This window comes from Schistocerca serialis, chromosome 1 (assembly GCF_023864345.2).
Source record: "Schistocerca serialis cubense isolate TAMUIC-IGC-003099 chromosome 1, iqSchSeri2.2, whole genome shotgun sequence".
Classification (NCBI taxonomy): domain Eukaryota; kingdom Metazoa; phylum Arthropoda; class Insecta; order Orthoptera; family Acrididae; genus Schistocerca; species Schistocerca serialis.
In genome coordinates this window covers 404,515,974-404,537,304 of record NC_064638.1, presented here as the reverse complement: position 1 = coordinate 404,537,304, position 21,331 = coordinate 404,515,974, and positions in this window count along the sequence as shown.

Genomic DNA, 21,331 nt, shown 5'->3' with positions numbered 1-21,331 from the left:
TCGAGCAATTTGCTGTCTCTTGTACTGTATAAAGTTTTATCCTTTCCTAATCGATTGTTAAATTTTGATTTATAATTTGAAATAATTCTGTTAGCTCCGATATTTAACTTTGTTTAAACATTGTACCCATTACTAAATTGGTGCTAGTCATTGTTAGATTTAAGATTCTAAAATTCTTGCTTTAAATTTGTCCGTTCTCTTAAGGTATTGTGTAAAACTTTGGTGTGTGACTTAAAACTATTCTGATAGTTTCCACATTCAGATTTGTCTAAACACATTACCTGTTACTAAATTTGTCCTCGTCGTTGTCACATTTGACCTTCTAAGATTTTGGTCCATAATTTAAATCCATTCTCGTAGCATGAGACACTTTAAACAATTTACTAGTTTCCAGAATAAAATTTTCACTCTGCAGCAGACAGGGCGCTGATATGAAACTTCCTGGCACATTAGAACTGTGTGCCGGACCAATATTTGAACTCGGGACCTTTGCCTCTCGTGGGCAAATGCTCTACCAACTTTTTTTTCCGTTGCATTTGCTCGGTGTGGACGTCCCATGACATCTGTTCAACTTCGTCGTTGATTTTTATTACAGAGGGCAGCTAAACCTCTCTTCCAACAAGCTTAGCTACTGTACCGGCGTCCAACTGAGCTACCCAAATACGACTCACGACCTGCCGTCACAGATTCAATTCTGCCAATACCTCGTCTCCTATCTTCCAAACTTCAACAATCTATCCTGCGAACCTGGTAGAATTGAAGCTGTGAGGGGAGGTCGTGAGTCGTACTTGATTAGCTCAGTCGGTAGAGCTTTTTGCCACGGAAGGCAAAGATCCCAAGTTCGAATTTCGGTCTGGCACACAGTTTTAATCTGCCAGGAAGTTTCATATCAGCGCACACTCCGTAGCAGAGTGAAAATTTCATTCTGGAAACATGCTCCAGGCTGTGGCTAGACCATGTCTCCGCTATATCCTTTCGTCCAGGAGAGCTAGTCCTGAAAGGTTCGCAGAAGAGCTTCTGTGAAGTTTGCCATGTAGGAGACGAGGTACTGGCAGAACTGAAGCTGCGAGAGGAGGTTGTGAGTCGTGTTTGGGTATCTCCGTCGGTAGAACGCTTGCCCGTGAAAGGCAAAAATCCCGAGTTCGAGTCTGGGTTAGGCACACAGCATTAATCTGTCAGGAAGTTTCAGTTTACCTGTTGCTAAATTTCTGCTAGTCATTGTTACATTTGATCTTCAAAAATTTTGTTTGTAGTTAAGAGCATTCATTTAGTCTGGAAAATTTAAAATAGTTTCAACATTCTACCTGTATCAAATTTCTTTTCTCGTTTTTACATTTCATCTTCAAAAATGATTGCTTTAAATATGTCAGGTTCTTAACAGACAATGTCAAATCTTGAGTCTGTAATTCAAAACCATTTTGTTTGCCTGGTGTCATTTTGCTGTCATTCTTAAATCCTGGGTCTGAAATTCAAAACTATTGTATTAGTATCGTATTGTTTTGCTATGATTGTGTTTTACTATTGTTTCTTTTAAATTGTTAAAAATGAGAATGACTGGCAAATAATGAATGAAGTCAAAACGATGAATTCCTGCTAACCTGGCAGGATAGAGCCCAGCAAGAATCAGAGTTGGTTAGTTCTTATCGGCTAAGGTGGGGGGAAGAGGGGCAGAGTTGCCTTTCGTTATCGATATCATTCATTTATTGAGATTTGAATTGTCTTAATGATTATTTTTCTTGTTTCTAAATTTTGCCCACCGTCTAAATATAGCGCCTTGGATTAGTAACCAAAACGTTCTCAGTCCCGGGTTAGAACCCAGCAACCGCTTAAATTTTGCATAACAATCAAGAGCAGTCATGGCCAAAGACTTCCAGCATAGGAACTCATCCTCATTAAGCCAACGGACTTGTCAGACAGGGCGAAGGAGTGGGTAGAAATTCCGGGCACTCTCTTGAACTTGGAGCGGAAAACTGCCTCAAGAGGTGGAATAATCAGCAATGATCAACGGCACGAGGATCAGAAGGCAATGAAAACCACTGTATTAAAGACACAGAATACGTACACACAGGATGTGTGGCCTGTAGCTGAAATAAGTGTCGCGATGATCTCCCCATTGGCAAAAGATTCAAGGAAAAGTCAGCCATTCGGATGTCCTACAGGAGACTGAAAGAGGGGAGTGACGGTGAGAAAAAGACTGAATAACCAACGAATGGACAACGTTCTACAAGTCAAGACGTCGAATGCCAGAGTTTGATCGTGGCAGGGAAACTCGAAAATCTGAAAAAGGAAATGCAAAGGCTCAACCTAGATGTAGTGGGATCACTGAAATAAAACGGAAAGAAAAAAATGGTTTCTGGTCAGACGACTATAGGGTAATATCAAAAGCAGATGGAAATGGTATAACGGGAGTAGAATTGGTTATGAGCAGACAGGTACGGTGGAAAGAGAGTTACTGTGATCCGTTTAGTGATAGGTTTGTTCTCATCAGAATCGATGGCAAACCATCACGAGGCAGAGAAAATCCCTTACAGATAGAGAAAGTATATGAGGATACTGAAAGGGGAATTCAGTACGGTAAGGGAGACGATTATCTAATATTTACAGGGACTGGATTGCAGATACAGGGGAAGGAATAGAAGAAAGGTTTACTGGAGAATATCGGCTTGTTACCAGGAATGAAAGAAGAGACATGTTAATTGAGTTCTGCATTTCATCTAGTATTAGCGAACATTCATTTCAAGAAACACAGGAGGAGATGGTAGGCTTGGAAAAGACTGGGAGGTAAGGGAAGATTTTAGTTACATTACATCATGGTGAGACAGAGATTCCGATATTAGCTACGGGATTTCAAGATGTACCCAGATCAGATATAGACTCAGATCACAGTTTGGTAGTGCTAAAGAGTATGCTGAAGTTTGAGAGACTAATCAGGAAAATCATGCTCAAAGAAGTGGTGTACGGAGGTCCTAAGGAATAAAGCGGCACGCTAGAAGTTCTCTGAAGCTGTAGATGCTCCGATAAGGAATGGAAGGCAGTTCACTTGAAAAGGGATATATCTAAAAATGGTATTCACAGAAGTTGGAAAGAAAGCAGTAGATACAAATAAGGTAACAATGAATATATCATGCGTAGCAGGAGAAATATTTCGGTTGATCAATGAAAGAAGGAGGTACAAAAGCGATCCGAGAAATTCAGGAATACCGAAATACAGTTAGAAATGAAATGCATAGGAAGTGCACGGAAGCTAAGCCGAAATGGGTGCCCGAAAAATGGGAAGAAATCGAAAAGGAAATGGTGATCAGAAGGACTGTCTCACAAGACTGAAAAGTGAAAACAATTTCCGTTGAAACTGTAAGTAAGGGCGATAACATTAAAGGAAGATGGGAATTCCGCTTAAATGCAGAAGAAAGAGCCGAGGGATAGAAACATTACATTGAATTTCTCTATGAAGGGGTGGAACTGTCTGATGACGTCATACAAGAAGAAGCAGGAGTCAATATAAAAGAAATAGGGGTTCCAGCATTAGAATCAGAATTTAAAAGAATATTAGAAAATTTAAAATCACATACGGCAGATAACATTCCACCAGAATATCTAATATCATTGGGAAAAGTGGTAACAAAACGACTATTCACGTTGGTGCGTAGAATTTATGAGTCTGATGATATACCCTCTGACTTTCGGAAAAACGTAATTCACACAATTCCGAAGTTAGCAAGAGCTGACAACTGTGAGAATTATCACACGATCAACTTAACAGCTCTATCATCCAAGCTGCTGACAAGAATAATATGCGGAAGAACACAAATGAAAACTGAGGACGAGTTGGATGACGATTGGTTTGACTCTAGGAAAGGGAAAGGCACCAGAGAGGAAGTGTCGGTTGATAACGGAAGCAAGACTAAAGAAAAACCAAGACACATTCACAGGATTTTTCGACCTAGAAAAAAAGTCCAGCAATATAAAATGGTGCAAGATGTTCGAAATTCAGGCGAATGAGAAGAGGAACAATAAGAGTGGAAGACAAAACGTACAGTCTGGAAATTTCTTTCTCAAATCACGGTCTCTCTTTGATACTAGGAGATTGCCCTTTTTGCCAGTGCTAGTCTTCTTTTGATATCCTCCTTGCTCCATCTGTCACGGTTTCTTTTACTGCTCGGATTAAAAAGGGTGTAAGACAAGGATGTAGTCTACTTTTAAATAGATAAATAGAGGAAGCAATAATGGAAATAAGGTTCAAGTTGAAACGCCCCCTTTGAACAATTGTACAAGACTGTGCTTAAACTGACACACAATATTTTTTTTAGCGCAACGCAATCTGACTTTCAAAAATCCCTACAAAAGAATGGCCCTGACTAACATTAACCTATACCTTTCACAAATCACTTACCTCACAAAAATCTACGTTACTCAAGCTACTGCAATACAGCGAGCGCCACTACTCTCAGCTAAATAAATGATTCAAACTACGGAAGGCACTAACTACTGATAGGCATTGTTAGCAAATGAAACATTTTAATAGAGAACAAACAATGTATTTACCTTAATAGTGTTCAAAGGTCATAATATATATAGCAGTTCATGACATGCAGTCTTACAAATATCAAAACTGCGCCATTTCTCTCCCCACATCCACCACTGCTGGCGGCTCACCTCAAACTGCGCAACACTATGCGCTGTTAACATCCAGCTGCCCAACACTACAATGGCAGACAACAATGCAAACTAGCCACAGACTGCACACAGCACAGCCAGTGATTTTCATACAGAGCGCTACGTGGCGTTACCAATAAGAAAACCTAAACAGCCTACTTACATAGCCCCCTTGCTTCCCACAAAAAAATTTACAAATTGTTTTGGGCAGTGGCCAATAATGATTTGATAAAATTTTTCATAATTACAATAACAAAGATATCAAATGCACACACTTATTGATACAATGTTGGTCAAAAGCTAAAATTTTCTCACAGTCCATAAAGACAGTACTGATCGTTCATCACAGTAAAATTGCAGTGATTTTCTCAAAGTCTGAGCAGTAGAAGAAAATGCAAGCGGAAGGAGTGGATTTCCATGCAGTCTTGAAGAAGTAGTGTTGTCCTTCCAACGAAAAGACAGTGCTGACTCTTGACATGCAGACAGATATTGGTCCACAACAGAGCAAACCCACAGCAGAGTCAGTCGAAATTTTGAAGAGTATTGGTAGGTAGGTCATCACAGAGCAGACCCACTGTAGTCCTGGTAGAGATTACGGTATTGGTGGGCCACCAGAGGTGCAGACCCACTGCAGTCCTTGTAGAAATAATGGTGCAGGTGGGTCAGCAAAGGTGTAGACCCACTGTAGCCCTTGTAGAAATAATGATATTGGTGGGTCATCAAAGATGCAGACCCACTGTAGTCCTTGTAGAGATGGCCAGCAGCCATCTGTTGTGACTGTGCAGGTGCACAATCACCATTGAAGAGTCTTGCAGATAATATAGCAAGTCCATAACCACCACTTGTGCACTCACAAAGTTTTTGGAACTGTCCTTAGAACCAGCAATGCTGTTATCCAGTCCCTTGCTGAATTATTAACACACGTGCAAACACTAACAGTCCCTACTTCTCACATATTGTCCATATACTATGACCAACAGAAACGTGTGCAGTGAAATGTAACTTACAAGTTAATATGATGAACTGATATCAATTACAATTTTATAACATAAGAATACAATAACAACAGTACAAAATACATCATTAAAAATATAATAATACAGATAACTATTGTAGTAATAGGGGCTTTACAAAAGAATAGAAATAAACATATACATCAGTGTTACAGGAATTATGACATAACTAAATACATAAAAGATCAGAATACTTATTGAAACATCAATTTCACACATGAGCATTAAAACAAAACAGAATTAATAATGTCTAACATCTTTACAAAGTAAATAACATATTATTAATGGAAATTATATTTGAGGATAACAGTATTCCTCATCATAGTTCATTTAGCTGAGTATTAGAAAAATTCTACAACATAAATCATATCAGCTAAACACATAAAGACAGGAATAACACAAATATACATAGTGTAATAACACAAAAATACAGGACAGGGTTTGTTTTCAGTGTGACGTTTGGTACTGCAGTCTACCCCAAAACTTCATTCCATATATCTTTCCTCTTATTTCAACATTTGTTTCCACCAAAAAAATTCTATCCAAGCATGGTTTCTGTATTTATATGTTCACACATTTCTTATCTCATTATTTATTTTCCATTATCTTACCTCATCATTTATTTCCATGAAAATCCTACCTAAACCTGTTGTCCCTAAACCCTATTTTTTTTTGTTCATATCCTCTTTCAAAATACTTTTTTGGCCAAACCATTTTCTTATAGCTTCTCAATGCATTTCTTCCAATTGATCACAACTCGTTCTCTTATATAGCCTACCCCATTTTAAGCTAACTTAAATCTACTGAGCTCAGGTATATATACTAAGGGACGAGGCAATGCAGCAGCACAAAACAATTAACACAAACAGCAATGACAAAAAAATGGAAATTGGCAAAGCAATTGCAATATTACAACTAATATAAGGCACTGTGCAGCAACAAGAAAAATAAATCAGTAGTAAAACTAGCTTAACAGAGTAATACAATGTGAAATTTAGTAGCACTATGCCTGGCAAACAGCAGCAGCAAATGCAATAACTTATATCTGAACATGACATAGCTCAAGCAGAAAAAATATTACACTAAAGACAACAATGCCGGCTGCGGTGGTCTCGCGGTTCTGGACACGCAGTCCGGAACCGCGCGACTGCTACAGTCACAGGTTCGAATCCTGCCTTGGGCATGGGTGTGTGTGATGTCCTTTGGTTAGTTAGGTTTAAGTAGTTCTAAGTTCTAGGGGACTTATGACCTAAGATGTTGAGTCCCATAGTGCTCAGAGCCATTTTTTTAAAGACAACAATGCAGACAAGGGAAATGTATATTCACATCTTAATGTCTATGTAATTAAAGTGGTGCACCACAAGAAGTTATTCTACCAAAAAAATTACCAAGTAGTTGAAAAGAAAATTCCGTATGCAATTCCTGTGAAGGGAAATGTCTATTTATGCTCCTTCGTTTTTTTGAATAGATCATAAAATTATTTACTGGATCTGTAGGTATAAAATATTTATATTAGTACATTTATTAAATTTTATTTTAACCAATGCTGCTGCAGCTAGAAACTTGATATTAAACAAAATGAGCAAACTCTCCACTAGAAAGACAATGGATGTAAAATGTTTCTCATCATTTCATTAGGCATTTCAGTAAACATCATAAATTAAAAGCTCCACTGTATAATCATATATTTTCAAGTTTGAGCATGTCGTATTTGCGATGCTTTCTACAAAGGAATGTCAATAGCGAGAATTATGGCCTCCCCTTTTTTTTCTACCTGTGTCTCTGAAAGGTACACACTAATGCTTTTTTCCAGGCAACTCGCGCAGCTGGGTGCCCACGACGCATTACGTGCAGGTGGTCACTTAACTTTCTTACCGAAATATTTACGACAGCAGTTTCCGCTACAGTGACAGTCTCATACAAAAATATTTCACAGGTCGAGAATTTGCGTTGCAAATGTGTAGAAACAAAATCCTGTGAATATAACAGTGTTCAAAAAGTTTTTGTCGGCATTGTGATACATTCACGCTCTTACACATATTTCATAACTCTTAAAGTACGATTCTTGGTTTCCAACATACTTTTCCACAAATCAGAGTCCCTAAACACTACTCACTATTCCTTACCTTATTACACATATACATATTCGTCGACACTTCTTCAATATTTCATCATAATAAATATGTAGCATAATCAAATTCCTCATATAGCATCAGCTTATTAATCATAAACATACCTCAGCAGCATCGCAATAATAACATCATAACACCTCAGTCAAATCTCAAAAATGTCGTAGCTCTCTGCAATAATTTCAAAACCTAAAGAAAATTCTCTGCTCATTTCAATAGTGTCATCTACCTTAAACGTACTTTAAAAATCATGATCTCATACCAAATATATCATTCAAAGCTCTCATAATATCACAATGGGTCCGAAAAAATATGAACATTTCACAAAGTACAGACAAAATACAATTTCGTAAGTGTGAAGTAATCCAACTCTGTAATTGCGTAAACGTGTGTCACTGACGTAGTAAAAAAGTTTGCCTCTCTCAGTTAAATGATCAGATAGCTGTGTAATTATGTGTTAGAGAAATATGGTACTGATGTGTAAAGTTGTGTAAGCAAATACCATATTAGCTAGGGCTCCTTGTGCTTGCCAGACACATGGTACACAAAGTAGGCATGTACCCCCTGACGATTAATGTAATTATGCCCTCAGGTGTTACAGATTACAGCAACGGAATGAAATGTATCGCGGAAAAGCTTTGTATCATTGTACTTCAAATATCTTTAAAAATAAATGTTTTAAGTACAAAATTAATCACTCAAATACGTGTACTGTAGCGCTAAACTGTGCGTCTTGTTGTAAGATAATCTTTGTGGAAGTGTGGTAGTTATCGTCCTCCGAAAGCTAAGTTCTGCAGAAGTCAATGTACTTACCTCATGATACACAAAAGTGAAATGCTTTGCGTGTAGATATCTTAGTTATTACGCTTATTGCCATGATGAAGAAAGTACTGTGCTGTAACGTATTGTTGTCCTACGGAAAAGGCTGTCTCCTTGTAGCTATACCACAAAAGAAAAACGTGTTTTACTTTACAGAAGAATTCAGAAAAACTGTGCAGATATAAAACAGATACACCGCAAAAGCAACATTGTAAATTGTCACTCATTAGTAGTGTCGTGATAAAATCGTGTAGCTGTCACATAAACTAACCACTGTGTCATCTGGTATCTCGCAGAAAGTACTTTAAATCCAGAATGTATTTTCAAGTAAACCAAAATGTTGCATTAAAATTCGTTAGCAGTACTGGTAAATGTTCTAAGAATGTGAGCCTTATAGTCGTTACATAATCGTGCAACTAACAAGCAAGAATGTACACACACAATAACACTGTGTTGTCTGTTCACAATAACAATGCATTCGTAATTTCTGTTTAAATAAGTTCTCTTGGTCCTTGACTGTGTATTTAACTTCAAACATTGTTGCATGTTAACAGATTCTAAGTCTGACAAAGCATACTAGCAATGTAAAGTGAAAAGTTATATGGCAAAGGCAAAGTTAAAAAGCAGATTATCATTCAATAAACGGTTTTACATGTGAAATGTGGTGCAATCCTTTACTCTTCATTGTACTCAGATTTTCAACTTGAACGCAATTATCATGCGGTATACGTCGGTAAAGAATACTGGAATTTTTCTCAAGGTTAGCGTCTATGTTATTTTTCTAAGAGCCAGCCGGCGCACGCGGCTGCCTGCGGTGCGAGTCATTGTCTGTCTCTTTGTTGGCGGGCGTCGTTATTGGGGTTTGGAGACCTAACTTCTACAAATTCACCTTGTCGAGAGGGCCCTGCTCTGTTTGAATCCCGCCAGTTCTGGTGCAATTCAGGTCTGTCGTTACGATCATATCGTCTGTCGTCATGTCGGTACATTCCATAGTTTCTTTCTTGTCGGTCACGAGGTGGAGAATTTCTCGCTGAATCGTAACTGCGCGCTGGACCGTTGCGTCTAAAGTTATTCTGTCTCCCTTGATAATAATTATTTTGGTTCCCATATTGTCTGTTTCTCTGATTGTCTCTGTGATAGTCACTACTGCGGAGAGGTGATCTTTCACTGTAATTATTACTACTCTGCCTACAGTTGTCATACGGGTGGTGTCTGTTTTGATCACTCTTTGTGTTGTGAGAATAGCCTTGTCGTGTCCAGTTATTATTTCTTTCATCGCGGAATTGCGACGGATGTGACCTGTAATTCTTGTGTTCCTGTTTTCACGTTCCGCGATTGTCAATGTCAATTTCTAATTCTTGTGAGAGTCCCTGAAAACCTTCAATGTCGTCTTTGCAACGTCCTGCTAAAATAATATGTCGTAAATGATCAGGCAGTTTGATTAAGCAAATGCGGATAAGTTCTGATGGGCTGTATGGGTTTGAAAGATACTGATTCTTATGCAACATGGCTTCAAAATATTTCATAAGACTGGAAAATTCAGATTGTTCAAAGTGTTTCATCGTCATTATGCAATGTTTTACTCGGTCTTGTGTAGCTTGAGACCAATACGCTGAGAGGAAGGCATGATAAAATTCTCCTTCACTGTGACAATCGTGAATGACCGATCGCATTCTTACAGCTGGTTCATTCTCTAAGTAGCCACACATAAATTCTAATCTGTGCTCTAATGACCAGTTGGAAGGAAGACAATGAGAGAATTGATAGAGCCATGCTTGTGGATGAATGTCGTAGCCAGAATTCTTAAATGTTTTGAATTTACGTGTAGTAATGAACAGCTTATAGTCAAAATCATCATGTCGGCGAGTCGCATGTCGATCATTGTTACGTAGTTTCAGCGGTTCCATCTCAAAATTCGGTGTATCTTGCCAATTTCTTTCATAATTTCCGAAGTGCCCTGAGTTATTATCTCGTGACTGTTCCGTATTTCTATGTCCCTCTTCCCATATTGGAGCGCGAGTGGCCTCTGAAATATGTTATTCTTGTATTACCTGAGTCAGCTGATCTTGTGCTTCCCGGATTTCTCTTTGGTGTTGCATATTAATTTGATTCTGATTTCGTTTGAATTTCCTAATTTGTTCGCACTCTTCTGTGTCATTAAAGACTACCGGTTTTATGTCATTCAGTTTATCATCTACCTTCGTAGATAAATTAGTGAACTGATCCGAAAGTTCGGCTACTTTCTCCGATAGTGAACAGATTTCCTCAGTGTGTCTGTCCATGACAAATTGAGAGGGCACTCCGACCAGCCACTATACCACAGGTTGCTGAAGAAGACCAAGATGAAGCAAGGAAGGTGGCATATCTGCCCTATGCTGGCTCTATTTCTGCCAGAATCAGTAGGATCCTGCGTAAGCACAATATCAAGTGTGTTTTCTGTCAATCCAACAAGATCGGGGGACTGCTGGAGAGTGTCAAAGACGACCTGGGGTTACGAAAACCAGGGATTTACAATATACCTTGTCAATGTGGCATGTCCTACATTGGCCAGACGACAAGAACTGTGGAGATCAGGTGCAAAGAACATCGGAGGCACACTAGATTAAGACAGGTGACTAAGTCAGCCATTGCTGAACACTGTCTAGAACTAGATCATGCCATGAAGTATGAGGATACCAAGATTCTAGCACAAACACCCAGATTTTGGGACAGTGTTATAAGAGAATCGATTGAGATTAAAATGGCTGACGATCTTATGAATCGTGACACAGGGTACCAGCTAAGCAGAGCCTGGGATCCGGCTCTGGAATTGTTAAAGGCGCAACGGGGCCAGCTGCAACACTACGCAAACAGAAGAACCAGAGACATGGAGATGGTAAACGAGCCCCTGACGGACTGCCAGGAGCACCAGACCGAAGATGGAACACCCAGAAGTGGGACTGGTGGGCGCGGACCGCAGAGGGAACATCCAGAGCCGCAGCAGGCAAAAAACGGAGCGGCAACGCTCCAACAGGTTCTCCATGCAGAGATGGAGGCCGCCTGCCTCACCCTCCGTGAATCCCTCCGCCACGACACCACCAAGGAGACGCAGGCGCTGCAGACGGATGAGCTGCATAAAGACGACCAGGCCACACAAACGGCCTGGCCGAAGAAGATGACGATAAGTCGGGCCACACAGGCCACATTAGAAGGCAAGGGAGCACGCCAGGACTCATGTGTCCAAACCAAAGAGTTTGTGAATCACTGCCAGAATCTTGTGGACAGAGAGATCCTGGACGTAACCGTCCCGGACATTGACGAACGCAGTGAGCATCAGACGAGCTACTTGGTAAGCAAGGAGCTCATAAGAAGCTATATGCGAGAAGAAAAATGCAGAAGAGAGCGAGAGGTGGAACGCGAAAGACAACGCGAAGCTGCCCTTGCCAACCGTGAACGCCAGCGCCGAAGACGCTGGCAACTCGGTAAATAAAGAGAAGGAGAACATAACAAGCAGTTCTGGCCGGGTTTTGCAGGTTTTCCTTGGCCGCTAAGGTAAATACCGGAACTGTCCCCTACAAACTCCTGCAAATAAATTCCCAATTGGGAGAAACCCCCCCCCCCCCCTTCCTTGCACCCCAGCAAAAAATAATAAACAGCGCCAACACAGAACAACTTCAACCCCATGGCTGAAAAGAGCAATCGCACGCTCTAAAACAGCCCGCCCTTCTCCATCTGAGAAGGGAATGAAAAGTGCAAAAAAAAAAAAAAAAATAAAATAAAAAAGCTCCAACAGGTCGTGGTGAGCGGGCGCGGACCGCAGGGGGAACGCCTGGTACCCCAGACCGTAGATGAAACCCCCAGGAGCGGGTTTGGTGGGCGCGGACCGCAGAGGGAACACCTAGAACCGCAGCGGACGGAAAACGGAGCAGCAACGCTCCAACAGGTCACAGGGAATGGGCGCGGACCACAGAGGAAGCGCCTGCAGCCGTTGGTGGAGGGGGAAGGCCATAGGCATAAATACTGGACCAGGTCCACTCGAGGAGCAGTCTCAGGTCGCACCTGATGAAGGTCTCGAGCTACGTGACCGAAATATCGTGCAAGTACGACGCTGATATCCGGCAGAACACCCGACAACCCAAGATGTCATTAGATCGCCGGGAAAGCCTGAAGAGTTACAGCTTTTGCTTTGTTTGTCTCTGATTTTGTTCCATTTGTTGCATTAATTGCAATAATAATGTATTAGTGTCTGGAATCTGTTCCTCCATGCTTTTCGGCAGAGAATTTGCACCGGCAACATTCACATTTTGACAAGCAGAAAATGTGTCTTGACTTATTTGAGAAAACAGTGAGGACGCAAAACCTGAATCTACAGTATTTGCAAGATTGTGTCCTGTCATTTCGGATTCCTGAGGCGAGCTCTTGCCGACCGATCGATCGATAATGCATCCCTGTTCACTAATTGTTTCACCGCCTACAGCATTATTTGCAGCCCGCTCCATTTCCCTATGCACAATTACCAAATTACTACTTTGAACATCAGTTAATTCATTATTCGGCGGCGCTGATAAGCTATGCTCGTCGTCACTATTATTTCTCAGTTTACTTTGGAGCCTAGTGTTACTTTTTCACACGCCATTATTGTCACAATATTTCACACGACAACACAGAAAAGCACAATTTGAAGAGCAAAATAAGGAAACACATTAACATAGCACTGAAAATAATATCTAGTTAATTGCAAGCGCAGCGGCGAAATACTTGGTGCAAATCTATATGCATGCCACAACTGTTTTACTGTACAACAATGAAAGACCGCAACTACAAAGGAGATTCTCTCTACAATTACGAGCCAGCAATAAACAAAAGCTACACTAATTACACAAACTACAAGAAAAAATCAGAAGATTCCAGTGAGGTATCCTCGGCTAAGGGTGGACATATGAAACGTCCCCTTAGAATAATTATACATGACTGTGTTTAAACTGACACACAATATTTTTTTTAGCGCAACGCAATCTGACTTACAGAAATCCCTACAAAAGAATGGCCCTGACTAACATTAACCTATACCTTTCACAAATCACTTACCTCACAAAAATCTTCGTTACTCAAGCTACTGCAATACAGCGAGCGCCACTACTCTCAGCTAAATAAAAGATTCAAACTACGGAAGGCACTAACTACTGATAGGCATAGTTAGCAAATGAAACATTTTAATAGAGAACAAACAATGTATTTACCTTAATAGTGTTCAAAGGTCATAATATATATAGCAGTTCATGACATCCAGTCTTACAAATTTCAAAACTCCGCCATTTCTCTCCCCACATCCACCACTGCTGGCGGCTCACCTCAAACTGCCGAACACTATGCGCTGTTAACATCCAGCTGCCCAACACTACAATGGCAGACAACAATGCAAACTAGCCACAGACTGCACACAGCACAGCCAGTGATTTTCATACAGAGCGCTACGTGGCGTTACCAATAAGAAAACCTAAACAGCCTACTTACAAAGTGTGGGATTAAAATTCAAGGTGGAAGGATATCAATGATAAGGTTCGCTGATGAGAACGCTACTCTCAAAGAAGGTGAAGAATAATTACAAGATCTGCTGAACGGAATGAACACTCTAATGAGTGCAAAATATGGACTGAGAGTAAATCGAAGAAAGATGAAAGTAATGAGAAGCAGCAGAAATTAGAACAGCGAAAAACTTAACATCAAGGTTGATGACCACGAAGGCAGTAAATTGACCAGTAAAATGACCACGTAAGGCAGTAAATTAATCTGTGACAGGCGGAACAAAGAGGATATCAAAAGCAGAGTAGTGGTATCAAACATAGGCCTTGATTTGAGGAAGAAATATCTGAGAATGTAAGTTTGAAATGTAACATTTTGTGGCAGTGGAACATAGACAGAGGGCCGCGTGGGGTAGCCGCGCGGTCTTAGGCGTCTTGTCACGGTCTGCGTGGCTACCCCCGTCGGAGGTTCGCCGACCCTTGTGGCCGAGCGGTTCTAGGCGCTTCAGTCCGGAACCGTGCTGCTGCTACGGTCGCAGGTTCGAATCCTGCCTCGGGCATGGATGTGTGTGATGTCTTTAGGTTAGTTAGGATTAAGTAGTTCTACGTCTAGGGGACTGATGACCTGAGATGTTAAGTCCCATAGTGCTCAGAGCCATTTGAACCATTTGAATCTGGCTATCGACGTAAATGTTCAAGTTTTGAATAGCTCAGTTCCTGACTTGTTTGCTAACTTACCAAATCCTCTGCAGCTGCTCTGTCAACCAGACACATTCCACCCAAGTCTCACCAAAAGAAACACAAGAGGAAGACAGAGACTGGATAACACCCAGCAAATGACAGAACGGAAGTTGAAGATACTACTCGGAGACGAAGAGGTTGGCACACGAGAGGAATTCGTGGTGAGCCCATCAAACTAGTCAGAAGACTGATGACTGAAAGAAAAAAAACAGAAAAGAAAACTGTTTCGTTACAGGAAAACAACGCTTGGGGATGGAGCACGCAGGTTGCCTGGCCTGGGCTGCTTAAAACGCGAACAGCTTCAGTATGAGCTTAGGTTACGGCAACAGCCGATTTGGGGTCGGCGTTGCGGGATTGGCACCAAGGTTACGCGAGTTGTTGGGCAGTCCTGTTCCTGTTCATGTTTCCCCTGACATAATTGGCGAGGTTGGTGCAGGTATTGCTCGTCCGCTTTCGATAAATTGCTTCGCTGATATGTAATTTTCTGGCCCAACTCTTTGATTGGGACAAACGCCAAGCGCTTTGAAGCATCTTCATCTTAGTAGGGAACAAAAAGACGCGATTAATCAATTGCTCGGCCAGGTGAATGAGTTACAAGTTAACGCAAGCACACTGGGTTTGGGTGGGAAGGCGAGCGGCGTGGACGACTGTAGTTCCATTGCGAGCAAGTTGAATCTGGCTGCCGGCCGCAGTGGCCGAGCGGTTCTAGGCGCTACGGTCGCAGGTTCGAATCCTGCCTCGGGCATGGATGTGTGTGATGTCCCTAGGTTTAAGTAGTTCTAAGTTCTAGGGGACTGATGACCTCAGAAGTTAAGTTCCATAGTGCTCAAAGCCATTTGAACCATTTGAATCTGGCTATCGACATAAATGTTCAAGTTTTGAATAGCTCAGTTCCTGACATGTTTGCTAACTTACCAAATCCGCTGCAGCTGCTCTGTCAACCAGGCAGATTCCACCCAAGTCTAACCAAAAGAAACACAAGTGGAAGCCTAATTAAAAGAGAAATGCAGAATTTAGTACAGGAATTGGGCCAGGCCTCTGTTTTAGACCGAAAGCCGCTGAACGGCACTCAAAATTGTAGCAACAAGAAAAACAAGTAAATAGATTTTTAACGAGTTGACGAACTCAAATCAGCGAAACTTGTAAGGCGGCCAAAATATAAATACAGTTAACGAGTAGGAAGTTCAACTACCAACCACAAATCATACGAAATTCGCAACACGTGGGCGAGCAAATAACCGCCACGCGAAGTGGAGTACCAAGCTTAACTAAGGCGTTCGGTTGGCTAACAAAGACCTGAGTAACAGCATATAGAACATAACCTTCTGAATAACATTACAGCCGTGTGTAAGGTAGTAGTAACAAACCCAAAATAAAGTCCTCACTTAGAGAGGCTTAATAATGAAGATAATTAGACCACACCCTTGTAAACAATAGAAAAAAACACCAAAAATTGGTTCAAATGGCTCTGAGCACTATGGGACTCAACTGCTGTGGTCATCAGTCCCCTAGAACTTAGAACTACTTAAACCTAACTAACCTAAAGACATCACATACATCCATGCCCGAGGCAGGATTCGAACCTGCGACCGTAGCAGTCGCACGGTTCCGGACTGCGCGCCTAGAACCGCGAGACCACCGCTGCCGGCAAAAAAAAAAAACACCAACAAACTTAGTATAAACACCCGACAAGACAGTAGAATAAATTGTGCACTCCAGTAATAGTACAGCAGTACGTGGCACATGAAATGAAGCCACTTAATATATAAATGCGCGCCGTTACAAATCCGACTAACTACAGCAAATAACACTCAGAATCAAACTTTAAATAAAGAAACAAATTCAGTAGTTTTACCGTAGTGTGTTGAGACAGCAGTGGGATCAATAACCGAAAGTCTTACCAGAAGTCTGATATGGAAGGGCGAACGAATAACCAGAAAACTACCGAACTAAAGAGTCACGGTATTGGTACAGAAAATGACAATTGTAGTTATGGTTACTATCAATACTCGGCTCAATCGTATCCGATAAATCGTATCGGAAGCTCAGCAGACATATCCGTACAACAATCCAGGAATGACAGCGTGGAGCAGACACACAAATTAAACACAGCGACGATCCGCCGTCCAGCTCCAGGTCTGGTTGCTCGCTGAAGCACATAACACGCCCTTTCCTTCGGTACCAGACCCAAGCACCCAGAGGTTTGCAGCCGGTTGCAACCGGTTGCAGCCGGTTGAACCCTGGTCCGTCGGGATGGAAAGCAAAATGCATTCCCCCCCCCCCCCCCCAACACATCGAAATTACCCAGATACAGAAGAGGAAGGTTAGGTAAGTGTACTTTACTTATTTTGGTTGGAAAGTTGAAGTCAATATCGGTCCTAATAACGCAATTGATCATAATGATTGACCCTAATTACACAACTAGTTCTATAGTGCTACTCAAAGACTGCTTAAAATCGTAATGCCACTCAAAAATTGACGGTGCCATTCAACGGATATTATCCTGCTGGGAAAATTTCACAATACCACTCGAAACTAGGGGCAGATGCACTCAAACACTACCCTTAACCTACAAGCTGGGGTAAAAAATGTTACTATCTTAATTTTTTTTGGTGGAAAATATGTTTAACTGACGAGATGCTGGTGTTGGACAGTGATGAGTGTATTACCTGTTAGCATATAGCCGAGGACTTAGCTATCACTTATTAATGCCAGAGGTCGCTACAGACACCTGCTCAACAGTTACCCTGCAGCACAGGAATTGAAGCCATACACATTACCACAATGGAAGGAAAAATGCATCACTGTTTGAATTACACAACGAAATTGTCATGAAGAAAACCAGCACTCATAGAGACCAGGTAATAATGCAACAAACATGCTGGTGAAGATCGTCATCCCAAAATTTTGCAGAGGGGGCAGTAGTTGTATATGTGTTCTCCTCAGCGTAGAACCACAAAATTCCGAAAATTAGAGGCCCTCTTACCTTCCCTCATCCCTCCCTCCCTCCATCCCTTCCTCCATCCACCTACAGGGGGACACAGGCATTCTCAAATGGCCAGCTGCTACTGTCGAGCACCTCACAGTTTTTCTGTGCGGTGCCAAAATACTGCAGCGGATGAGCGGGTATGTCACGCACTCATGGTCTCCTTGAGGCAATGGTCCTTCACCAAAACAGAAACATATAAACCCAACTAAACAATAGGAGATAAATGAAGACCGCACCACCCATACACCTCCCCCTAATCAGAGCGCAGCTGTATCCAGCAATCACACACACTGGAGTTCCACACACCACCACCACAAGTGGCCGTCATTCTGAGATTCAAAAGCAATTCATGGTAGCAATTGTATTTAATGTCAACATATGTCTTGTAATCGAGCATCTATTAAAATAGATAACAGAATCACAAAGATTAAAAATGTCCTCTTCCCATAAAAACCTTCTTTTAGTTTTATGAGCAAAATCGGAATAGATTTCACATTCACCTGCAGGATCCAATTCACATCTCATTATTTTGCAACTTCCAATGAAGTGCACTGCCGCCGAGTACAAATGATCAGACTACAGAAGCAATACATGTTCTTCCTGCATAAAATTGGGAAAAGCGTCAACCATTTTCCTGAGAAAATTACCGATAAGTGCAGAACGTCCTTGGTATTTCGAAACCGTCATTGGAGTAGAGAAAAAGCAAGAATTTAAACTCTAAAGACAAACATCTATGTTAAGCAATTTCGTTCAGCTTGATGGACAAATTAAATGACATGAGAGTGTCTCTAGCGTTAAAATCAGTTTACGTAAATAAACTCATGCAGTTGTCTATTACAGACATTTCAGACACAAGAAGTAGAGAATCACCATCATCATCTTGGACAGTTTCCAGCCACTGGCTGGGTCTGTCGGGAACACAAGCCTCTCCATCGTGTTCTGTCTTTCCACCATTCCCCCTCTTCCACCTTCGTCCAGTTCTCTCCTCTTCTCATCACACATTCCTTCACTCCCTTCACCCATCTATCTCTTGGTCTTCCCCTGGGCCTCTTCCCCTCCAGTTGCAGATCAAACATCTTCTTTGGAATTCTTCCCTCATCCATTCTCTTCATGTGTCCATACCACTGCAGTCTTGAGTTTTCTATCCTGTCCTGTACTGGTTCCTCCTTTAGTCTTTCCCTCACATACACATTTCGCAATCTGTCTCGTCTTGTTACACTCAACCTGCTCCTCTGGAACTTCATTTCACTAGCTTGTATTCTACTTTTGTCGCTTTTGTGCATTACCCATGTCTCACTTGCGTATGCCAATATGGGGACAAAGTAGGTTCGGTATATAATTCCCTTGGATTTCTGTGGCACCTCCTTGCTCCAAATAAGCCCCCTAATGCATTTGAAGAACTGCCCTGCTTTTCTGCACCTTTCATTTATTTCCATTGCGTTTCCCCCCTTACTTTCAATCATGCTTCCCAGGTACTTGAAGTTCTCTACCACTTGTAGTTTTTCCCCTCCACAAGTTATATCCACATTTGGCCTATTCTTCTTCCTTGTTGTGACAATTATTTCACTTTTCTTTGCAGAGAAATGCATTCCATATTGTGCTGCCGTTGCCTCCCATACATCTAACTGCTCTTGCACCTCCTTCTCGCAATTTCCCCATAACATCAGGTCATCGGCAAAAAGTGCACTTCCCTGTCGCAGCCCATTTTCCAGCTTGAACCATGCAGTACGTTCCCTCCCCACTTTCACACAACTCTCACTTCCCTCATACATTTTTCTGACTTTTCGTGTTATCTCTTCATCTATCCCTTTTGCGTTCAGCACATCCCAGAGCTTGTCCCTATAGATACTGTCATACGCCTTCTCAATATCTAAAAAGGCCATGATTAAGTCCTTCCCGTACTCATAGTGCCTTTCCTGCAGTTGCCTTACCGCAAATATGAGGTCCGTTGTTGATCTTCCCGGTCTGAAACCATACTGCTCCTCTTGCAGTCTACTTTCAATACTGCTTCTTATTCTCTTCTCCAGGATCTTTTCATAGATTTTTCCACAGTGGCATAGCAGGGTGATTCCTCTGTAGTTCTCACATCTCCTTTTATCCCCTTTCTTGAAGATCGGGACTATAATTCCTTTCTTCCAATCCTCAGGAATTCTGTTCTCCTTCCACACCACCCTCAGCACTCTGTATAGCCACTGGGTTCCTACTTCTCCTGCTGCTCGTATCATATCCACTGTTACTTCGTCCCAACCTGGTGCCTTGCCCCCTTTCATCCTCTTTATGGCTTCTTCCACTTCATTCCAAGTTAGATCATCAATTTCCCCACTATTATAATCGTCTGCTGCCTTAGGCTCTCCATCGCTGTTAGTTACCCGCTTGACGGCATTCAACAGATCTTCAAAGTACTCCTTCCAAATCTTTTTGAGCTCATGCATTTCCTCCACAACTCTTACATTATTATCCATGATCCTCAGGCACTCGCTTCTGTCGTTCCTCTTATTTCTTACCATGGTGTAAAGTACTTTTTTGTTCCCTTCACTGTCCTCTTCTAACTTTCTTGTCCATTTTTCCATCCACTTCTTCTTCTCCGCCCTTACTATGGTCTGTGCCGCTTTCTTGCTTCCCTTATATTTTACCCTAGCTTCCTCTGTTCGGGTCTGGAACCATTCTCTGAAGGCTTTGTTCTTTCGAAGTACTGCCTCTTTACATATGTTGTTCCACCACGGGGTTTCCTTACTTCTCCTCTTTGTGCTAGTTCTTCCGCACACAGTCTCAGCTGCCTCAACTAGAGCCCTCTTAAAATCTCCCCATTCTTATTCCACTGTTCTCTGATCTTCCTTTAGCAGCTTCTTCCTGATCAGTGTCTGGTACTGGGTCCTCCGTTCATCCTTTTTCAGCATCCATGTCTTCAACCTTTTCTCCTCTATGTCTGTTGCCCTCCTATCTTTTTTCTCTCTCAGGGTGGCTACCAACAGCCGATGGTTACTGTCTAAGGCTGTGAGGCTGCTCATCATCTGGCTATCCACTAGTACATAGTCTACTACTGAAGTTTGGGACCAGTCTCCACTGTACCAAGTTATTTTGTGGCTACTTCTCTGCTTGTACCAGGAATTTGCGATCGCCAGCCCATTCCTCTTGCAGAATTCCAGCAACAATTTTCCTTCTCTATTTCGGTTCCCCCAGCCCTCTGGTCCCATTATCTCCTCGAATCCTTTCCTGTCTGTGCCAACATGTGCATTGAGGTCCCCTATTATAATCTGATTACCTCCATTTAGCTGCTTTTGCATGTCATCTTCAAATTCCTGCTTCTCCTTTTTTGTACACCCCACCTGTGGGGCATATGCTTGGATGATTTCAATGCTTTTCCCTTTCACTCGTACTCTGGCTTTTATCATTCGATCATTGATGCCTTCCACCTCCTCCTGCAGACCCTCTCTGACCACTATTGCCACTCCATTTCTTCCCCTCTCATTCCCTATCCAGTACAGT